This window comes from Hemitrygon akajei, chromosome 15, assembly GCF_048418815.1.
Source record: "Hemitrygon akajei chromosome 15, sHemAka1.3, whole genome shotgun sequence".
NCBI lineage: Eukaryota > Metazoa > Chordata > Chondrichthyes > Myliobatiformes > Dasyatidae > Hemitrygon > Hemitrygon akajei.
In genome coordinates this window covers 55,641,983-55,665,960 of record NC_133138.1, presented here as the reverse complement: position 1 = coordinate 55,665,960, position 23,978 = coordinate 55,641,983, and the positions used below count along the sequence as shown (strand labels likewise).

The window sequence follows — 23,978 nt, the reverse complement described above, 5'->3', positions numbered from 1 at the left end:
AAACATCCATACTGAAATAGAATTCTGAGTTTCTATTCTTCAAATCAGGTACACTTCTTCACGTAATTCATCTACCAAGCTATTGCCCAGAATCTCATCGTTATCCCCAACATAGCGCTTGTGGAGCCAGACGAGCCAACACAGTGGACCACCGTTTTACTACCATCAAGAGTGCATCCCATGGAAACACTTTGGGAAGTCTGATAAGCTGGCTATACTTCTACTCCCTGGGTATAGGCAGAGACTGAAGACTGCAGCACCAGTACAGAGGACCAAGAAGGTATGGACAAGGGAGGTGGAGAAGTGCTTACTGGACTGCTTTGAGTTGATGGACTGGACAGCATTCAAGGATTCATCTTCGAGTCTTAATGAATACATCACAGTCGGCACTAACTTCATTAAAACCTATGTGGATGTGTGTGTGCCTACGAGAACACTCAAACCAAGAGCCGTGGATGAACTAGGAGATCTGTAGTCTGCTGAGGGCTTGATCAGTGGCATTCAAGTCTGGTGATCCAGGACTATACGCGAAGGCAAGAAAGATATGACTTACAGGGAAAAAGAACAATTCTGATTTGAGGTTAGAGATAGAATCAGATGCACGTCAGCTCTGTCAGGGTTTGCAGGTCATTACTTCCTACAAAGCAAAACCTAAGATCATGAAGGGCTGTGGTGCTTTACTCCCAGATGAGCTCAATGACTTTCATGTGTACTTTGAAAGACAGAATAAAACTACAGCCATGAGGATCCCTGCTGCACCCAGTGACCCTGTGATCTCTGTCTCAGAGGCCAAAGTTAGACATCTTTCAAGGGGAAGAACCCTCACAAGGCAACAGGTCCCAATGTTGTACCCGGTAGGGCTCTGAAAACCTGTGCCAACCAACTGGCAGGTGTGTTCAAAGACATTTTCAATCTCTCACTGCTACAGTTAGAATTTGCCAGCTGTTTCATAAGGGCAACAATCATACCAGTGCACAAGAAGAGCAGAGTGAGCTGCCTTAACGTTTATCATTCAGTAGCATGCACATCTATGGTAACAAAGTGCTTTGAGAGGTTGGTTATGGCTAGAATCAACTCCTGCCTCAGCAAGGACCAGGACCCTCTGCAATTTGCCTATCACCACAATAGGTCTACAATGGTTGTGATCTCATTGGCTGTTCAATCTGCCTTGGATCACATGGACAATACAAATACTAACATCAGGGTGCTGTTTATTGACTACAGCTCAGTGTTTAACACACTCATTCCTATGGTTCTGTTCAAAACGCTCCAGAAGCTGGGTCTCTGTATCTCCCTTTGTAATTCAATCTTTGACTTCCTCACAGGAAGACCACAGTCAGTGCTGATTGGAAATAACAACTCCACCTCATTGATAATCAACATTGGCACACCTCAAGCCCACGGCTCTACTCTCTCCACAACCATTACTGTGTGGTTTACCTCCAATATCATGGGTTTTTACCTTCAACATTTTTTTTAGCAATTGGGCCACCTTATCAAAGGCTTTCTTGGAATCCAATATCCCTTGATAAACCCTGCTGATTATATCCTTAATGTACTGAAATTTAATCAACCAGAGTTCACCTAATTATATCTCCTCCAGACTGTTCTAAAACATTTTGAATACGTATAATGGATGATAGCTGTCAGGTTAACCACCTTATAGTATGCTGCTCTCTGTCTCCCTCCTTTTGTGATTTTGCAGTTTTTCAATCTCTGAGAACCTTTAGTACCATTCCTCAGGTAACTGTTTTAAGATTTCCTCCCACTCCTTTTCTGCCTGTGTGTACAGACTATTTGTGCACAGTTACCTTTATTTTCTTATTCCCCTGTATCATCCTCCCATTAGCTAAAGTTTACCTTGGCTATGCTTTTTATATATTTCTTGCTTTTCCTTATTTTTACTTTCGCTATTTTAGTCACCCTTTATTGATCTCTAACATTTTCAGGATCTACTGCTCTACAACTAATATTTCCCTTCCTTTCAATTTGATACCACACTTCATATCACACATCTTTTATCTGTCTTTTAACTATATCTCTGCTGTGAATTAAGAACTTTTTCCTTAAATGCCCTTATCTGACGATCTTTTCACAGAGCTTTCCCAATTTAACTGTCATGGTCACTAGTGAACTTGAGCGCAGGAATCGCAGAGATTTTGGCAATTCAAAGTACATTTATTATCAAATTATGTGCAGCGAAACAGGGAAAAAACACAGATCATGCCAGCAATAGAAGCATGCAACAGCATTCTAAACCAAAATGAGTCCATAGACCCGAATCCACAGAGCACCCGGAGTAGGCCCAAAGCCTTAGTCTCAAGTTCATCATACAGTGGGGCAGGCCACCCTGAAATTTGCAGACAGAAAGCATACAGCCACGGGAGCAGACTCACAGCCTCAGCGTCGTGGAGAGAGGAGTGTACATCAGGCAGAATGAGTGAAACTGGCACGAACCTCACCTCCAATCCAAGCACCCTGCCTTTCCAGTCTACCTGGGCTGGTGTTTAAATCGTCCAAGCACTGGGTCGTGCTCCGCCGGGCAAACAAAACAAAGCAAAGGATTTATTACAGAAATTACCAACAAAACTAACTGGAACTCAGGTAAACTATATGAAATGTTGAAGAACTGAAATAACTCATGGTACACAGAAGAACTCAGTCTGAGTTCCACCAGACATGGATCCACCAACTCCACGCAAAGGGGGGTTTGCGAGTGTTGCGGAAATACACCCTGGAGCATGTAGGAATTCAGGAGCAATCACACAGCCCCGGTGCTCAGATGAAGCAATCACCCCCACTGACAACAACTACAAGGCAAGACTTTGAGAATCCTGTGCTAATTCAATCACCCCTAATGCACCATCAATAACTCTCCGAGACGTGAGGCAAGATATTGGCTTTTATTGACTGGAAGAAAGAACAAGCAGCAATTGACCACCATGCTACATCCTGGAGACTGAGGGGCTGGGCTCAGGCCCCAATCGCCTTTATACCGGGGTCTGTGGGAGGAGCCATGGTCAGTGGGAGGGGCCACAGGAGCAGTCAGCGGGGGGGGGGGGGGTGCATGTCCAGACAGGTATATGTAGTTCACCACAACCCCAAACAGAATAAAAGAGATAAATACAAAGAGAGCTTAACAATCCCCATGATACCAAATGAGACACGTGCAACACAAAGTGAAAACCCAGAGCTGGTCGAAAGACAAACAATTAGACATAACAATTCAAGGATACTGCATACCCACGAGGTTACACCAAGAAAATGCAATCCACATACTAACTGAAAAAAGTCATTTCTTTTTTAAGAAAATGACCCCTGGTTGTAACATTTCTTTAGGCAATTTAGTTATTTTTTTAGAGAGATACGGTGCTGAACAGGCTCTTAGCTGCACCGTCCAACAACCCACCTATTTAACCCTAGCCTAATTACAGGTCAATTTATAATGACCAGTTAACCTACTAACCAGTATATCTTTGGATGGTGGGGGGGAAACCGGAGTATCTGGAGGAAACCCATGCACTCACAGGAAGAACGTACAAATTTCTTACAGACAGCATCAGAACTAAGCTCCAAACTCTAACACCCTGAGCTGTAGTTGCATTGCACTACTGTGGTGTCCCAAATTCTCTACTCATGTAGTACTGTGCAAAAGTCCTAGGCACACATATATAGCTAAGGTGCTTAAGACTTTTGTACAGTACTATAATAAATTTATGTCATGCACTGTACTGCTGCCTCAAAAATAACAAATTTCATGACATGTGAGTGGTGGTAAACTTGATTTTTATATGGTTCTCTATTGTGGACTGAGAATGGGAACACGGCAGTGAGAGGGGAATCATAGTTGGGAAAAGAGGAGGGAGAGAGGAGGGAGTGGGAAGCACCAGAGAGACGCTCTGCAATGATCAACATATTAATTGTTTGGAATCAAATAATCTTGCCCCGTGTCTCATGGCTCGGTGCATCTGCATCCGTGACATCCCCGGCCCTTGGCATCCTTTCTCTGCCACCTGTTCCATATGCCTCTGGCCTTGCTCCACCTTCACCATTCCCAACATCCTTTGCTCTCACCGGATTTAAAAACTTGGTGTCCGCTCCACGTTGACAAATACAGTACTAAGACTTTTGCACAGCACTGTACATTTGCATTTACAATTTTTCAAATTTAAGATATTACTTTCAGACCTGTTTCTTACCAGCAAATTTAGTATCTGTAGCATGTTTTAATTAACTGTCCCTAGTAGGTCCTTTACTATGAGACCATTAATCCTGTCTCATTATACATAGTCAAATCTAAAATAGGCTGTGTCTGCAAAAGATATCCAAGAGACTGCTTTGAATGCACTTCATGAAGTTGTCCTCATGATAAACTTTACCAGCTTGATTTGTCCAGACTATATCAAGATTAAAAATGGCAAGAATTATTGCAATTCCTTTTGAACATGATTTGTGCTGTCCTACAAGGCTGCTACTTCCATGAATGGCTTCTTGCTATTTCTCATCCTGATACAAAGTAATTCTACATCTTGATCAGCTGAACCAAGGTCATTTGCAATTGTGTTGATTTCACCCTTTATTAACAGGGCAGCTCCACTCTCTTTTTCTTCTCTGACAATGTTTCCAAAATGCCATTTCTCAGAATATTTAATACCCAGCTATGCTTAGCTTGAAACTTACATTTTTTTTGCAATGGTTCTCAGTTTAAATCCATGTAAGAATAATTCTCCACTTTGTCTTTACAGGACAATATTGATGAGAGGGACGGTTAATTCTGCAGGGCAATTCTTCAATATTACAGCTAGGATGTTGTCGGGAGCTACTGCTTAGCCAACATCCCAGAACAAACTGTGTGGTTTCTGGTTCATAGTCGTGACCTCAGAACATAGCAAAGATAAATCTTCCACTTGTCACTTCTGGCTCATATACATTTCTCAGCAAGATGGGTTAACTTAAAGGAGGAACAAATAATAGAAAACAGCTTCAACATAAAGGAGAAAAGGAAAGCTATGAAGGTAATGCAAAAGTCCTGAGGAAATTACTGTCTGGAGTACTCTGAGTGGCTTCAGATTTGCAACTTTCCATTTCACTTACTCAGTCCACTCATCTGAGTTCTAAATGTCAAACAAAGTTTTATTCCAGCTTCCTGAAGCATAAATCAGTCCTATTTACGCTTTCTCTATCCATGGCTCACCGTACCACACTTAATAATTTGCCAATGAACAAGCTCTAACCATGTTTTTAATTAAAAAAAAGATAGGTGCTCTTCCGGAAGGCAATTATTTTCACTTTTCTGAAACCTCTTCCAATGCATCCTTTGTGATCCAGGCAGACGTAGACACAGGCTGATTGCTACGATGTGTGCAGGTCATCAGCAGATTCAGGGGCATCTATAGTCCATTCAGCAAAGGCCCAACTCTATTGGGTACCTCGTGGTTGAGTTTGTGAGTCCCAGATTGATTTCATCAGTTACTTTAGCACTGACAGAGTTGGAGCAAAGTAAATCTCAATCTAAGGAGAATGAAGAAAGGAGAGCTATTCAGATCTCTGGTCTGACTACTGATATGCTCCAGTGCAACATAAGGTTCTTGCTATAGTTTGTTACACCTGCACTTGTGCAGTGGAAGACTCAGTCACTAGGAGCTGAGAGAGTGTGGAGAATACTGACTCAGATAAGGGTAATGAGTACCCTTGGTACTCAAGAGGATCACGGAGTACCCTTGAGTACCCATGGCGATCTTCATCTCCGTGTCTAGCCTTACCATCATCTCTCTCATCTCCTTCTGAACGTCCTTGCTGACAAAGCTGCAATGGTTGTACACTCTCCCAAAGAGATTTTCCGCTGCATCTCCTGCTTCCAGCATCTGCAATTGCTGTATTGCAAGTTGTGATTCACCAGATGAAGACACTTTTTTAATCTGCCTTGCCAGCTGTACCAAGGTGTGAGTTTCAGAAGCTGTTTATGGATAGGAATTACTGTGACAGCTGTGAACAAGGGTCATCGTTGTCCTCCTTTGGGATATGATAGGACCCCATAGGAAATATGAAATATGAATTAGAGTTGTTAGGGTAAGGGGACTGAAAATGATCATAAACCATAGGATTAGTTTTCATTCCTTGTTGATTTTAAGGCTGTGTAAATGTGAATTGTATTCATATGTTTAGATAAACACTGAATTTTGCCTTTCTCTAGTGACCTTGCAAAAGAGTTTTCTCCACTGTCTCCCCTGCTGCTGTAATTTATGTAATAGTTGGAGGACCATCTCTGAAAGATATGACCAATGAGTGACCGTAATTGTGTGTGTTTATAAATATAGATATCATTTGTTGTTAATAACAATGATGTAGGTTGCGCTCTATATAATGATGGGGTTAATTATCAATATGAGCTGCAGAAATGGAATGTTGATGAAGATGGTAGATAAAGGAGTGAGGATGCCTTTGGGAGGAATTGCTAATGTAACCTTGAGAGCAAATTGAAATAGGTTGGACCAGCTTAGCCATTAAGTTGTAGGTGAATGTACCTCTCGAAACTTGCTTGTCTACATGTAATGAAATTACTTCGTCAAATGCATCACTTAGCTGAGGAACATGGGATCCCACTTCTGCCTACTGCAATGTCTCCTCCAGCCATTTTCTTCAACCAGACAGGATTGCTCTTCCTATTAGCAGGGAATATTATAACCCAATTCTTACACCTACCACATTCGGCTATAACTAACCTAAACCTGAATCTCCTTGCAGCATTGACTAATCTGTATTTTCTATGGGCACACTCCAAAATCCACTAAATGGCAATATTGACGATTTCCCTTTAACAGTGTCACCACAAGTAAGCTGTATATTTGATCTTCATATCAATTCAGAATAATTATAAGACAAAAATAATCTGCCAATGCTTTGGCTGCATTTTAAAATGCTACTGACGTATGTCTCCATGTATTGCAGGACACGTAACCCTATCCCCAGTTACTAGCTTGTCAATACTTAAAAATTGACCTTAGACCGCAACAAAACTGATTGAGCGAAAGTCAGAAGAGTGACACGTGTACAATATTGTGGGAATTGGGAAATTCTATATTTTGGTAAACAGAATACACAAACAGTATATTTATACATTGATAAGGCCTACAAACCATGTGTTTCATTGTATATAAAATGCACATTAACACAAATTGAAAAACTGGGTTCTGAAAAGCTGAAATAAGAAATAAAAGTATGACAAAATATTACTTTATTTAAGAAGAGAAACACGGATTGGGCAGTGAGCCTTACATCTACAGGAGAGAAACTCCTGGTAAATAATCTAAGACAGTTTATGCGTATTGGGAAGGACAGGGATTGTCAGCTTGGCTTTGTGTAGTAAATCTATTTCAGTAATTTGATTTTTTTTTGAGAAGGTAACTAAGGATATTGATGAAGGCACGGGATAGACATTGTCTACCCCATTTCAGTATGGTATGTGACATGCTCGTCTGATTCAGAAGATAAAGGCATATGGAATCTGAGGCAACCTGGCTAACTGCATCCTGCTTGTTGGTAGGGCATTAGTGGAAGAGTGCTTTTCTAATTGGAAATCTGTGACCAGTGACACACAGCAAGGATTGTTACTTGAATGTAGGAGTGATTATTAAGTTTGAGATTGGTGGCTTTGTGGATAGTGAGGAAGGTTATCTAAGGCTACAGCAGGATATAGATCAGATGGAAAACTGGGTGAAGCATTGACAGATGGAATTTGGGCGATGCACTTTGGGGCAGCACATACAGTAAATGGTAGAATACCAGGAGATATTGTTTAAAAATGGAACTTGGGATTCAAATCCATTTTTTCATTGGCTGATACAAAAGGGACATTTAAGAGAATTAGATAGGCAGATGGATGTAAGAAAAAAGGCTGGGTTAGTTAGAGTATGTTTATATAGGTCACCAGCACATTGTGGCATGAAGTGTCAGTACTATGCTGTACATGTTCTATGTTTTATACTCTATGTACTGTGTTCCCTGAACATGGTGTAACAGCCTGATAGGATGGTGAAGAAGGCATATGGTTATTCTTGTTCTCGTAGATAGGGGTAAAGAAAAGAAAAGTAGGGACATCATGTTGTAATTTTACAAAACAATGGTTAAACACCAGTTGGAGTTTGTGTGTGGTTTGGATCACCACACTATGAGAAGATTGTGGTTGTGCTGAAGAGAATACAGAGGAAGTTCATTAGGATCTTGTCTAGATTGGTGGATTTTAATTATGAAGGATTTGATAAACTGTGCTTGTTAAAGGTTACCTCAGAGCTGTGGATGTTCAGTCACTGAACATGTTCTGGACAGAAACTGATAGATTTTGGTACTCCTTGTGAGAATCACAAGGATCAGATAGAAAAGAGGGCTTCAAGTGAAGATATCCACATTTTACATGATACCTGGTAACTAAGCTTCAGACTTTGATGGAATTTTCAGATATGATACATTTTAATTTCCTAACTAGCTGACTGGGATCGAGGAGGGTCCTCGATCTAAAATATTCTAATAACTCATCTGATGAGAGATTTTGTTCGATATTTTGTAGCATCTGCTTTTGTGCTGATTCATTTCTGCTTAAGTCGAAGGGGCAGGGGCTCACCTATCATACAGAACACAAGCATACCAATGATAAAAAGCCAAACACAGTAAAATTGAAAAGAAAAAAGAACAGGCAATTTAACATCAAAAGGTTTTGAATGTGTCCCATTTGTAAATTAGGCATAAACCTGCCCTACAACAGCATTTGTCAAATATATTTTATGGAAACTTCACGTGGAATGTACATTTGTAACTTAAGGAGATGTTTTCAGGATCCTTTTGCCGTAAATATGTCATTTCCAGGAAAGCTGATGCATGAACATTTCTTCCATGATGACATGTAGTATCTCAATTTTCCTTTAAAATTGAAAAGAATAGAGAAAAACAAATTATTGAGCTTGTATCAAGTTTATTATAATATTCAAAAACATAAACCATTTCTTCAATTATCATGCATCGTTTTTGACAAGTAGACCTCTGGGGATCTATTTGTTGCACTTCCTCATGCTATTTTTTGTTTCTGGGAACCATAAATGATTGAATACTAATCACATTAAAAACAAAGAAATCTGCCATTTGAAAGAATGGGTTCTGTGATGGAGACCATACTGAGTGTAAGGAGTCTCAGTTTACAGTGGTTACAACTGCTGTGTGAGATTCTAATCCATATGACAAAAAGGATGGATTTAATATTCTTGGAACCACCTGGGACAGTATTCATAGACCTATTTGGCGCCGCTGGCTGGCAATTTGCTGTGAGCTCTGAACATCATGAGGAGGAGTCATGGCTTATTTTACTTTATGCACAGATTTACTTGGTGATCAAGAGTTCATCAATTCATACAGTCGTCGGGGCCTGCTTGCTCTGTACTGTTATGGTGCACATGACTGTCAAGAATTCTGCTCACCTTTACACAGTGCCCCTTTCAAATAGTTCAGAAAGCTACGTTCTCGCTTTTGTACACCATTTGTCTTGTTTATGGATTATAATAGCTGTACTCTGTCTTAGTCGAGGATACTGCATCGGAAGACTGCAATCTTCCTTTGCGCTGAGCTGCTGGAGCAGTCTTTTTGCCGATTGAATTACTCTCTTCCATAACTCCATGGCAAGAACAGTTCTGAGTCTGTACACATCCTTATAAGAAAGCTGATGAATATGGACACCAACAGTTAGGTTTAGATGAAAGTTATTTCTGTCGTTAAATTCACAATGTTCTACTGATGGAAAAATAGTTGGATCAGACAGAATAGTGCCTAATATAATAATGCATCTCCTTATCTCCTGGTGAAATCATTTAGATCAACTATTGAGTCCTTTGCAGCATATTTACTATAATCTAACATGACCTATATCACCTTTCTATTAATACATATGTGTATGTTTATTTAGTATTGCAATATTAGAGCATGCAGCTGTCAACAATGATTTTACTTACCTATACAGGGTAACAATGAACAAAAGAGACTCTTGCAAATTATTCAGCAACTTATTCAGATATCTACATTCTTACTTAAAAATATCAGTCACATATTTTATTTTATTTCTGACTTACTTTCAATGCTTTTTAAAATCCTCGCTGTCTTGAAATACAGTTTTTGTATCTTTTTTTATCATAATTGAATTGAGATGATTTGTATTAAAATGCATATGGTAAAATATTCTGTGCATAATATGATGCTTTCAAACATATAATTTCTATGCATCAAGTGGATTCTTTAGTTCTTTTTGTGATTTTTAATTGTTTGCTTGAAAGTCACAATTATGAAAACAAAAGATTGTTTCTTGGTGTTCCAAATTTAAAATAAAAATAGAATATGGTGAAAATGCTTGAGAGGTCAGTTAGCATCTGTTCGGATAAATAATGGTTTATTAGAGGAATTAAATCTTTTTCACAGTCTGCTTGTTTAATTTTGCTACAGTTTGAAATATAAATCAGGGAGATTTCCAGGACATTTCTGTGTAAGTTACATTCACTATGTCTGTATGTCAAATCCTGTATTCATTCAGCATCAGTAGTGTAGCTTCTCAATTCACACAAGATGCAGCAGATCATTGAAAAAAAAATATGGATCACATTTTCTGTAGACAATCATTTCCTAATTTAGTAATAATAAGATTGTAGTATCAGAAAAATAGAGAAGTGATATATAGAAATGGCAAAATAATTTAAATATTCATTAATGACAAGGTACAGTGCACATGGACAGTGAAATCAAAGTATAGCTATCTTGTAGAGAAGAAATCAAATTGTTGAGGTTGATGGTATATAGTTGTGTCACAGATTTAATTTAGTCCTAATTGATTATTTTCAAATAATATTTGTATGTTAATATATAATTAAATAACAGGTCTCCAGAAGCTTGGCAGAAGATTTGAATGTGGCACCATATTTCCATAAGATGAGAATAGAATTTGTGGCACTGCAATGTCATTGGAATTTGTAGATTATAATTACAGTGTCACAGGTTTACATTACAATGTAAATTTAAGAATTTAAGTGCTAACTAATATGATGAAAACTTGGTATCAGATGTGTTAATGGAAATGAAAATGTAATGGAATCGAATATTAGTCACATTGCATACAGGCACTAAATAACATTTTTAGGTGTAAGTTAATTTGAAAAATAAATATTTGGTGGATACTTAATGCAGATTTTGTGAATATAATTGTTCCCATGTAAACATCCCTATATTTTCCTTTATATATTGATTTAATATTTTTATAAGAATATGGTTTATTTTACAGCAAACAGGAAACAATGATTGATGATTTTTGAGAAAAACCAATTATATTCTGTAGGGCCCAAGTAGGAGATACAGACTTTAAGTCAATGCAGTACTTGCATTGGTGAGAAGGTATAATTACTATTTCTCAGAACATAACTATAAGGAAGAAACTCAGATGAAGGTCTATCAACGTATAAAGCATTGTAGGCTGGGGATGAGTGCTTAAGAAAGGTATGTAGATGTGTCCACTTGTAGTAAACTGCTACTTGCCAAGGCATTATGTTTTAGAGAACCGAGACAGAGGAGGCAGAGTTCCCTGTTTTGAAGAAGGATGATGCTCGGGCAACCTACGTATCATGTTTTGAAGGGAGTTGTTTTGATGTTGCTGTATCATAAGGGGTGGTGCACTGGAGACAAAAATGTGGGATGTGAGGGAAGGCAGTGGGTCAGCAGGGACAGGAAACCATGAATGATTCCAATACTCAGTGCAAGGTCCCAGATGATTACCTGACAGAAAATCAGGATATCAGGGAGGTGGTTCAGTGTGAGGAGGTGGTGACTAGAGCATGAATGTAAGTCTATAACTTGTGTATTCGTGCAGGAAGTGGTGAAGATTTGGAATCCTTTGTGGATCCTAGTTTAGGCAATCAGGAAAATATTGTCCCATGTAATATTCCTAAGAGTGTAGCAGTTTAAATGATCTCATCCCTTGCAGTTCCATTGTAGAGAGCATACTAGGCTCATACAAGTGCTACATTGACAAGAACCGCATCTGTATTTATTTAAGGACATAGTAACTACAAGTATGACAATGGTTCCATTGTTCTTCTCCAAGGCATTCTTTCAAGATTGAAGATATTTAATTCCCAATAGATTTTGTAAATTCTGAGTTCAGTTCAGTTCAGTTTCAGTTTATTGTTATTTAGAAACCACAAATGCAATGCAATTAAAAAATGAGACAACGTTCCTCCAGAATGATATCACAAAAGCACACGACAAAACAGACTACACCAGAAAATCCACATAAGGTTTGGTAATCCACAAATCCAGAGTCCGGAAAAGCTGCTGCATATTAATATCTTGCTACCATCTTAGCACGTTCCCCGGAAAGGAGCTCCAAACTCACCAGACAAAACAAGACTACCCAAACACACCAAGTCAGGAGACCAACTCTACCACCCAACAAACCAAAAACTAAAGCTACAAGACCTACACAAAACCACATAGTTACATATAGTTATAGTTAACATATAGTTACAACAGTGCAGACAATACCATAATTGATTTAAAAAAAAACAGACTACGGGCACAGTAAAAATAGTCCAAAGATGTTAAAAGACTAAGTTCGAAAGAAACCACCACACAGTTTCCACAAGTACTTAGGGTCCCGATAGACTTGTCATCCCACACAGGCGGCAGAAGGGAATACCCCTGCTATGGACTTCCAAGGCACCACTGGACTCAGCCTCGCAGATGCAGCACACAATGAAAGCTCCGTCGGACCCAGCTTCACAGACACAGCACACAGGGAAAGCGCCCCGACCGCAGCGGACTTCGAGTCCGTCGAACCTCTGAGCCTCCGACCATCCCCTCCAGCACAGCTTCTCTGAGCACCATCCTCTGCCGAGCGCACTACGACACCCCTGCCAACGGCCACCGGCAACACGACCGCAAGGACTGGGGGCCTGTTCTTCTCAGCAGAGACCTGGACCTCACAACAGCAGCAGCAATGAAGAAGGTCTTCCTGGAGATTTCCAGATGTTCCTCTGTGCTCCCATGTCTGTTTTTCATCAGATTAGGATTGCGCATGGCACCCCGCTTCACAAATAACAGATATCAACACCGGAGTGACCGCTGCAAACTGCGTCATGCCGCAATCTTGTTTAATAGGTGATGATGGGACCAACTTGGAAACAGGGAGAAGGTAGAAGAATGGGGTTGAGAGGGAAAATAAATCAACCTTAATCAAATGGTGGAGCAGACTCGATGGCCCAATTCTGCTCCTATACCGAATGGAACTTATACTCTTCTATACGTATATGGGTAAGGAGGTGATTGTATAGGAAGTTAGTTTCTGAAACGGTCTGTTGCTTCTGCCAGGTATGCAGGACTTCTGTATGTTCCCAGTGCATGAATTCAAGGTTCTCAATATCACCCTGAAAACCCTTCCCTTTGAATAGGCATATTTGGAGATTCCCATGAGTTAGCTGGGATGCCTGAACGATCTGATAAATCTGACCATTTGAATAGACAACCAGGCAGTTCAGTGTCACAGAGAGAGAGAGAGAGAGAGAGAATGCCCTGAGCCTCCTACTCATTAGATCAGCATCTGTATTCACCCCCTCTCTCATCACCCAGAAAACAGTCTTCAGAAGTCGAAGGGTCTCGGCCCGAAACGTCGACAGCGCTTCTCCCTATAGATGCTGCCTGACCTGCTGCGTTCCACCAGCATTTTGTGTGTGTTGCTTGAATTTCCAGCGTCTGCAGATTTCCTCATGTTTGCTTCAGAAGAATCTTTGCAGGTGTGGTGGCCTGCACCTATCTCATAAGGAACAAGATCAGCGCAGAAGAACAAGCTACCGTTATTTTGGCTCTCCAAGAAATCTCTGGGAATCATGTCCCAAGCACTCAGTAAAAGAGAATACCTGTCCGCAAGAAGGGGAATTCTGGTGGGAAATTCATCCTGCAAGCAGCTTTCCCTCCTCAAGTACTGCTCCCAGCTTCCCTGTCTTGGGGTCAGAGACCTATGCGCTTGGGGCATTTATTGACTTTAGGCCAGCCAGAAACATTTTGGATATCTCCCAGGCTCAACAAGAGAATATTGATTTCAAGGCTCTGCATGGTTGACCTCTGGACATCAGCAAGATCAATCTTTCCACAGCAGAACTCCAACGTGCTAGAGAATAACCAAAGGGAACAGCTCTCCTGACTGGTTAATTCACCTGAACTGCTGTTGGTTCTTCATCTTTCCTGGCTATCTTTGACAAACTTTTACGGAAGTGTGGGTGGGGGGGGAGTATATCGACTGGCTGCTTCACAGCTTGGTATGTAAACACCAATGCCCGTTAACAGAAAATCCTACAAAAACTAATGGATACACCCAGTCCATCACCTCCCCACCATTGAACATATACACATGAACTTTGTTGCAAGAAAGCACTAATCATGAGAATAATCAATAATATTAGTATATTAAGGTGTATGATGATTCTGTATTGAATCTAATATGCATTTTAAATAACTTTCTGCATTTTCTCAGTTTTCTCATTAAAAATCCTGAAGAAAGCTTCTGTCTTGGGTGTTTTTTGAGAAGGTGTTTAACTCCTTGCCTAGCTTTATACACAATGCACTGTGAGCGCAGTAGAAGGAGGCTCTGGAGGCATGGTGACACTGGCTGGAGGAAGCAGAACACATTGTTCTGATATGGACAGATCACAAAATCCTCTCCTACATTTGTGACACCCAGAGACTCAACTCCTGTCAAGCTAGTTGGGCTCTTTACTTCACTCAGTTTAATTTCACCCTAACCTATGGCAGCAAGAATATCAGGGTCGATGCTCTCTCCTGCTAGTTTAACATCTCTGAGGACAATGCCAATCCAGAGCCCATCCTTCCCTGCACATCTATAGCTGCTCCAGTGACTTAACGAATGGAAACCGAGGAGAAGGCTGCCCAGCAGTCGGATCCATGCCCTGCCAGGTGGTGCACCTTTGAATATTGGTGTAGTGTCATTCTTTCTATCTGGTTGGGTACCTAGGGATTCACTGGACCCTGCAATTTCTAAAGAAATGGTTTTGGTGGCTGTCTATCTCTGAAGATGTCCATGACTTCATCTCAGCCTGTACTACTTGTGTGAGAGCAAGACATCACATCCGAGCCCTTCTGGTCCTCTCTGTCTGCTGCCTGTGCCTTACTGCCCTGCTCCTACCTGTTGGAAGATTTCACTGCTTGACCTCCTTCAGATGGGAACACTACCATTCTGGTAGATGTGGACCGGTTCGATAAAGCAGCCCACTTCATTGCTTTGCCCAAGTTCCTGCCACATGCTCAGATTGCATGGCTTCCCTTGGGACATAGTGTCTGATTGAAGACCACAGTTCACATCCTGTTCTGCTTTGGGAGCTACATAGGACTATTCATAGTGGAGAAGCCTATCAACAGAACCTCCTATATACTGCACCTACCGTCATCCAAGAAGATTCACCCTGTGTTCCATGTTTCCCAGCTCAAGTCAGTAACTACCTCCCTCCTTGCTCCAGTCACCCCCCCACCCACCTCTTCTTCCCTTTTGATGGATGGGTCTCTGGTCTATTCCATGCAGTGTATCCTGGCATCTCACAGAGTGTGGGACAGTGTCCAGTCCCTTAATGATGCGAGTGGTATGACCCAGAGAAACGTTCTTGGTTTCCAGGCTCGGTACATATTGGACACACATCTCATGTAGGACTTTCACTGTGCACATGCTTCTGGCATCTTGGGAGGGTCACAGCCGCGGACACTGCTGCAGGTTCTGGGGGAATGGTCAAATGCTACAAATGCATGTAGAAATGGGCCAAGGCGGGCAGCTGAAAGGGGACAACAATCACGCATGTAAAAATGCAGATATTCCAGCCAATTAGGATTTCTAGTAATTGTATTTAACACTCTTCCTTGTGCGTGAGCCTTGTCAAGGCTTGACCAAAGCACAGCAATAACAACACCCACTGCTTACCTTTGCCCACATTCCTGGAAAGAAGTTCTTATTAAAACTAAGTTAGCTGTTAATTCTATGTCAGTATCTCTGCACTTGGGACCTCAACTCTTCTCAGGTACTGAGATTTTAAGCTCCTTCTAACAAATTTCTAATAGCGATTTCCTTGAAGTGGAAAAATGTAGGGCTTTCAGACCTGAAAAACAGAAATGACATGACAATAATGATCTTCCTTGTGAATTTATTGAGGATTTTTAATATTGTTTTCAGTTCCTTCGCCTTGAATTCGATAGATGTTCTATCAAAAAGCCTGTATGAACTTGGGTATAGCTTCGATTCCTGCTGTTGAGCTGGAGAAATCTAAATATTTCAATTCAGTTGTGTTATGTAAATTGTAATATACTGTATATCTGAATTTCTTTTATGCTCAGAAGTTGGAGTATGATTATTTTTATTTGATGTTCAAACAAAATTGTTGCATTATATTTTTATTTCAAATTACATATCTGATATATCTAATTTGTTACTATCTCAAGAAGTTCATTATTTTTTAATCTACATTAAACAATATTCTCAATTTATTATTTTCTGAATTAGATCTTTGAGATAGCTAATCAAAATCGAATTTACACCTATATGTTACTAACACGATCTGATATAACAAGAGTTCTATATTTAGCAGATTTGGTATTCAGAATGTAATTACCTCTAAATTTTGTGCTATGGCTTACAGAAACAAGAAAATCTATGATCTTGGAAAGTCCCTTTGACTTGGTGCATTATACCAGAGAATATCCTATATATCTGAAATGTTGAGTAGGTGTAAAGTAATTTTCTCTCTAACTATTACATTTTTATGTTGAACATCCTGGAGGCAGCGAGCAGGTCTCAGTCACTACTGCAAATTATTTGCTATTGAAACTCTTGTTCAGAAAATGCATTAACCACTGTTTAGTGTAATGGCTATTTCTTTCTTTAAAGGTTCATTTTTATATCTTGCATGGTGTGGGGCACAGAAACTCAAAAGGTGCATATTTTAAGGGTAATTATGATACAAATTATTTGTACAAACTCAAAGTCAGATAAAATAAACTTAAGGTGTTTGAAATATGTGGCAGATCTAGCAGCTTCAGCGGAAAGAGAAATAGTGTTTATATTTATGTCAATGATTCTTGTTCAGATGCCTGTTTCCTCCTTTTTGGATAATTTCTGACCTGTGAGTATTTCTAGTACTTCCTTCTGTAATATCAGGTTTGCACTGCCTGCAGGTTTTCAATCATAATCAAATAATGAGGGAAGAGTATTGTTTTAAATTTCCTTCTGTGGAATGCCAGTGATCGTAGCGATATTGTCAACTGCTTAATTTATTAGAAGTTCACCTCAGAGACACAAAATTGTGAGTTCAAGCTCACTCCAGTGATCCTGTGCATTAATTATGTGCTAACACAGGGGTGTCAAACTCATTTTAGGTCACAGGCCGGATTGAGCAAAATGCAGCTTCATGCGGGCCTGATCAGTCGGACGCGTGCGAACGCAGCTTTCGTTGCCTCCGTTTTTTCAGACTGCTCTCATGTGTCTCAGTCTCTGCTATAACTACAAAGTGTTTCACTTTACAAATTCCGTTTCTTATGAAGAAGACTGCCGAGCAAGACTGCCGAATAAACACTAAAAACCCTGAAAACCTGGTACCTGAATAAACTCAGCATTAGCCATATCATACGCCATAGGTGCTTTGATTATTGGGGCCAGCTTTAATAGTAATTAGATATTATCTCGCGGGCCAAAGATAATTCCACCGTGGGCTGCATTTGGCCCGCAGGCCTTGAGTTTGACATATATGTGCTAACATGTGGGTCCATAATGAAGTTTATGCTTGTCAGAGGAACTGCTATTTGGATAAAGTAGTCCCAGATGTAAAAGATCCCATGGAAATATATGGTGCAAGAGCAGAAGAGCTTATTCTCCTATCCTGATCTTCAGTTATTCCTCATTTAACTCCAGAGAGCTCAATTGCTAGCTGTGAACCCATTAACTAAAATTTTTTATTTAAAATATCAATATATTTCAATGTACTTCATTGACTGAGAAGACCTTTGGAATATCATATGAATATGAATAATTTGATTGTCATAAAGGTATTCAGCACTGAGAAAGGACCACTGGCCTGCTATATCCATGTGACCATTGCATACCTACATACACTAATCCCATTTATTAGCCCTTCAACTGTAGCCTTTTATATATTGCTGATTCAATTGCTCTTCTAGCTAGTTCCTAAATGGTGTGAGATGATCCCCCTCCACTACTGACACAGGCAGAGATTCCATTTTGGTTAATAAATATTTCTTCAAGTCCCCTCCAAATCTCTTACCCCTTTCACTTACTCTATGCCCTGTATTTTAGATGCCTCTGTAATGCCAAAGCATTTCCTCATATTTACCCAAAGTCTGTATGCTTGCATTGGATTCTTTACCCAGCCTCCTCTGCTCCAAGGTAAACAAACTCATTCTTTTCAGTCTCTCCTCATAGCTGAAACAAGATCCTGGTGAATCTCCTCCGCACCCTCAACAATGCAAAGGGTCATATAAGTTGGTACCTTAACCTTGCTGCTCTTATATATGTTTCTTATTTTATTTTATTTAGTGATGCAGCATGGGGTAAGCTCTTCTGGTCCTTTGAGCCATGCTGCCAACTAATTAACCTTAATCTAACTATTGGATAAATTACACTGATGAATTAATCTACCCTGTATGTTTTTGGACCATGGGGGGGAAACTGGAGCACCCAGGGAAAACCCATGCTTCCGTAGGGAGGACATGTGGAGCCTCCTTTCGGAAAAGTGCTGGAATTGAAATCGGAAATCCAGAAGGTCCCATGTTGTGCAGGTGTTGTGCTAAATGCTACACAACTGTGGCAGCCATGACATATTCCATGTCCTGACTAATCCAAGCAATTATCCCTTATGTCTTTGACACAACCTTTTCTACCCATGCTGCCTTTTTCAAGAATCCTTGTTTCTCTGATCCTAGCACACCCTCGGGCCCTACCATCACTGTGTATGTTGTATCCTTATTAGGCTTCCCAATAAGGGTACTTATTGTACTTATTATAATTAACTAACATCCACAATTAATTATACCCTCTTACCAGCTGATCAATATAATCCTCTAGCCTATGACTGTCCTCTTCATTATTAAAAAAGGTACTATCTTTTCCATTAACTTCAAACTTAGCCATCATACGTCCTGCATTAATATTCAGATTATTAACGCATACAACAAACAGTAAGGGTCCCAGCATGACTCTCTGTGGTATACAACAAGTCAGAGGCTTCTAACCATAAGAACAACACTCTACCATTAATGAGAATATGTGGAGAACAAAAGGTGAGATTAACGTAGAATTAGTATAAAAGGGTGTTTGATAGTTGGTGTGGACTCAGTGGACTAAAGGGCTTGTTTCCAAGTTGTATGTCCCCGTGGCCGTCATTCTCTGCCTCATATATTCAAATTAATCTTGGATCCATTTACAATCTTGTTCTGAATCCAATAGACTCTACCTTTTTGCACCAGTCTCCCTTGTAGGAACTTGTGAAATCTCATCATGTCCTGTGCTGTTCTGTTCAATTTCCATTGACTGCATCAACTACATTGCCCTCATAAATTTATTTTATCAACTCTGTGGAAAAAGTCAAATTGGTCAGGCAGAAGAGAAAAAAGACTCCTCCTCGCTGGCAGTCCACCTCAAGGATGCATACTTGCTCTACTCACTCTTCACTATGGACTGAGTGACTAGGTGCAGCAGAAACACCATCTATAAATTCATTGAGGACACAGCTGTTATCAGCAGAATCTCATATGGTGAAGAGGAAGCTTAAAGTAGTGAGTTAGATTGGTTAGTTGAGTGGCATCACAACAACAACTTTGTATGTCAGTAAAGACAAGGAATTGATTGTTAATTTCAGGAAGGGTAAATTGAGGGCACACAAACCTGTCCTCATCAAGGGTCAGTAGTGATAAGGATGTGCAGTTTAAGTTCCTCCATGTCAACATCTCTGAAGATCTATCCTGGGCACAACATATTGATGTATTTACAAAGAGGGCACACCTGCAGCTGTACTTCATTAAGAATCTACATTTCATTAAGAATTTGAGGGGATTTGGTATCTCAGCAAAGACTCGAGCAAATTTCTACAGATGCACTGTGAAGATCATTCTAACTGGCTGCATCACTGTATGTCATGGATGGACCACTGCCCAGGATTGGAAGGAGCTGTAGATGGTTGTAAACTCAGCCAGTTTCATCATGGGTATTGGCCTCCCCACCATCGAGGACATCTTCAGAAGGCAATTCCTTAAAGGTGGCATATGTCTTCATGGACCCACCCAGCCTATGTGTTTACATACATGTGCAGCATTGCAGGCCCATAATTACCTTGTTTACCTGGTTTTATCTCTATTCTTGATTTGGATCCTTCTGTTTTATTGCCTCTATTAGTAATCAGAGAAGATTGCGGTAGAACTATATGAACCACTGTAATTCTTGAGATAATTTCCCCATGATATTGTTAGGTAGGTAATTTTTTGATTATGATTTGAGATGAGGCAAGTTTGTTTTTCTCTGACATTGCTGTTCTTGTTTTCTGGGTGGTAAGAGTAGCAGATCTGTCAAACTAACATGATTTATATCAGTAGAGTCTACAAATAAAAATATTGGAAACATAGTGTTGTAAAGAGTTTTATTCAGATGGGCTTCTTGTCTTGAATGAAATTGATCTTTACAATGCAGTGGTTGTAAACATCCAGAAAGCACTAAGTATTCCATTGACATCTAAATTTTGCAGGTGGTCTAGGGATTTAGGCTGGTCATGTAGTGAATCACTCATTACAAACTACAAAGCTTCTGTACTGCTCTTGTAGGCAAGATGCTGTACATCAGGCTATGTTGAGCTTCTAATCAATATTGGTCCGCAAACTGATGACAGCTGAGGATTTGTCAAGGCTGATGCCTTTGAAGGTAATGAAGATAGGGTTGGCCTTTATGTTCTTGAAAATGATCAATGCTGGGCAATTCTGTGGTCGAATGCTATTTACTCAATCCTCCTGGCATAGACTGACATAAACTCAATCATAGAATATTTGTGAAAGGTAAAGAAAAAACAGTGAAATCACCAGAGACTTGCAATAAAGTTTTTATAATTTTATTAAAAGAAGAAAGACACTGACCTTTCGGACAACTGTTATAATACACATAAGATATTTGCATTTGCATGTAAACTGAGCAGCAATGTCAAAATTGTAGAGAGATGAACACTTTCACCTCTGAGTCAGAAAGTACCAGCTAAAAACTGCACAGATGGTTTTTAAAACTGGTAAGTGCAAAATAAACTAGAGAAAATCTGCAGATGCTGGAAATCCAAGCAACACACACTAAATGCTGGAGGAACTCAGCAGGCCAAGCAATATCTATGGAAAGAGAACAGTTGATGTTTTGGGCTGAGATCCTTCATCAGGACTGGAGAAAAAAAAGATGAGGAGTCAGAGTGCACAATAATGCATTTTGGGAGGTCAAATAAGTGCAAGGCAAGCACAGAAGTTTGGCCTTAATGGGTATTGAGGGACAGAGGAACCTTGATGTCTTTGTCCAAAGATCTGAGGTGGCAGCACAGGTAAATAGGCTGGTAAAAAGGTATCCTAGATGCTGGTCTTGTTAGCCATAGAAAGTAAGAATAGGCAAGTTATAGCACAGTTTTATAGAACTGATATGGGCATATTTGGAATATGCAGTAATGTGTTGCTTTGATCACATCAGTTTAGCAAGCACATAATTTCTCTGGCGAAGATGCAAAGGAGATTCACCAAAATGTTTCCTAGGATGAGGAGAGACTGGATGGGTTGTTTTGATTTCCTTGGAGTGGAGAAGTTTGCACGTGTATGTGTACCAAATTATGAAGACAGGGCGGATAGCAGTCAGATTTTCAACATAAGAAAGGTGTCCATAATTACATGACATAAACACTGGTACAGTTAGCACCATTTCAACAGTCAGGTTCCTGGGTATTATTATTTTGCAGGACCGCATGTGTAAAAACAATATCTCCTTCATTTTTGTAAAGATTTTCTTGTGGCATTTGGTAAAATTGCATCATCCTCAGAACATACATCACAGAGAGCATCCTCACATCAGCCATTACCGTCTGGTTTGCTGCAACATCCTTACACAATATAAGAAAATTACAGTGAACTGTCACTCAGCAGAAAAGATCATTGGCTGCAGTCTACCATCACTGCAGGACTTTTAAGTGACCAGGGCAAAGAAACACACAGGAAAACTCATTGTGGATATTACCCACCCTGCAAATCCTCCTTTTCCAAAAGCTCCTTTCTGGAAAGCACTAAAGGACTATTAAAACAAAATCTTCACACCATCTTATAAGTTTTTTTAACACCAGGCAGTTATTCTGATCAAGCATTCCTGTTAACCAACCAACACCCTATATCTATTGCCCCCATCACTGCACTGCCCCGGAAACACTTTAAACCACTTATGTATTTTTTCTCCTCCAGTATTTTGTGTGTTGCTGTGGATTTCCAGCATCTGCAGAATCTCTTCAGTTTACGTTTTGTAATGCAGTTTTCATTGTAAGTACATGAGGGTATTAATGTATTCATGCACATTTTATTCTACATCTGTACTTTAGCCTAACATTTTTTTTCCATAATTCTTTATATCTTATAATTTTTAAATGTTGCCTTTTGTTGCATGTTGCACCCAACCAACACACCACAACAAATTCCGAATACATGTAAATGTATATGGCAAATAGAGTTGATCCTTGATCTTTGATCCTTTTAACCAGGCTTAAAGCAATGCAACTTTCTTGCACACAGAACCAAGAAGTGAATCTTCAAGGTAAGTACAAAACTTTCTCCTGTGAGATGAGGCTAAGCAGAGTTTCCTTCCAGCCACACCCTCCCACTTTCTTCCACCATGCCCCCACGTTTTCTTCCTCCTCCACATCCTTCCCTCACAGTTCAACCTTTCTTCAAACATCACACTTTCTTTCTACCCCAACATTCTTCCTCTTTCCATTTTTTTCCGCATTCCACTTTGCTCGTAAACCCCACTTTCTAACTGTACCCATTTTCTGTCTGCAACCATTTCCTACTTGCTCCACTTTCTTCCTCACTTCCTCTTTCTTTCTCATTCCTACTTTCTTCCCCCATCCCCATTGCCTCGCAGAACCCCTTCCTTTAATAAGGTAATAACTTTCCGATGAGATTCGTTGTTAATGGTGGGTGGCATCTAGTTACTTAGACTTTTTGCACTGCCCACCCTGTTTATGATGGATAGTTAACTGACAACTTATTAATGAGGTTAGGAGTTTTTAAAAAAATTAATTGCAGAATGTGCCAGGTTGTATATAGAAATGAAGGGGTCATGGCCAAATCTGCAGGTGACACGATGATTGGTGGAATGGGAGATAGTTTTGAGGAAGCAGGTAGGCTGCAGAAGGACTAGACAGATTAGGTGAATGGGCAAAGAAATTGCTGATGGAATACAATGTTGGGAAATGTATGGCCATGAACTTCAGTAGAAAGAATAAAAGCCTATACTATTTTCCTACCAGGAAGAAAATAAAAGAATCCGAGGTGCAAAGGAAATTAGGAGTCCTTATGCAAGATTCTTTAAAGTTTAATTTACAAATTGAGTTAGAGGTGAGGAAAGCAAATGCAATGTGGACTACAGTATAAAAACAAAGATGTAATGTTGGGACCTAATAGGGTACTGGCGAGGTCTCACCTGGAGCACGATGAGCAGCTTTGGACCTCTTATTTAAGAAAGGATGCACTGATGTTAGGGTGGGATCAGAGGAGGTTTGTGAGAATGATTTTGGGAATGAAAGGCTTATCATATGAGCAACAATTGATGGTTCTGGGTCTTCTACTCACTGGAATTTAGAAGAATGAGGGGGGATCTCATTGAAACCCATCAAATATTG

At 40.0% G+C, this 23,978-nt stretch overlaps 1 pseudogene; it reads right to left on the bottom strand.

Annotated features, from left to right (window-relative positions):
* LOC140739069 (uncharacterized) overlaps positions 1 to 23,208 on the bottom strand; it is a 44,317-nt pseudogene extending 21,109 nt beyond the window's left edge.
* Between the last annotated feature and the right edge of the window lie 770 nt (positions 23,209 to 23,978).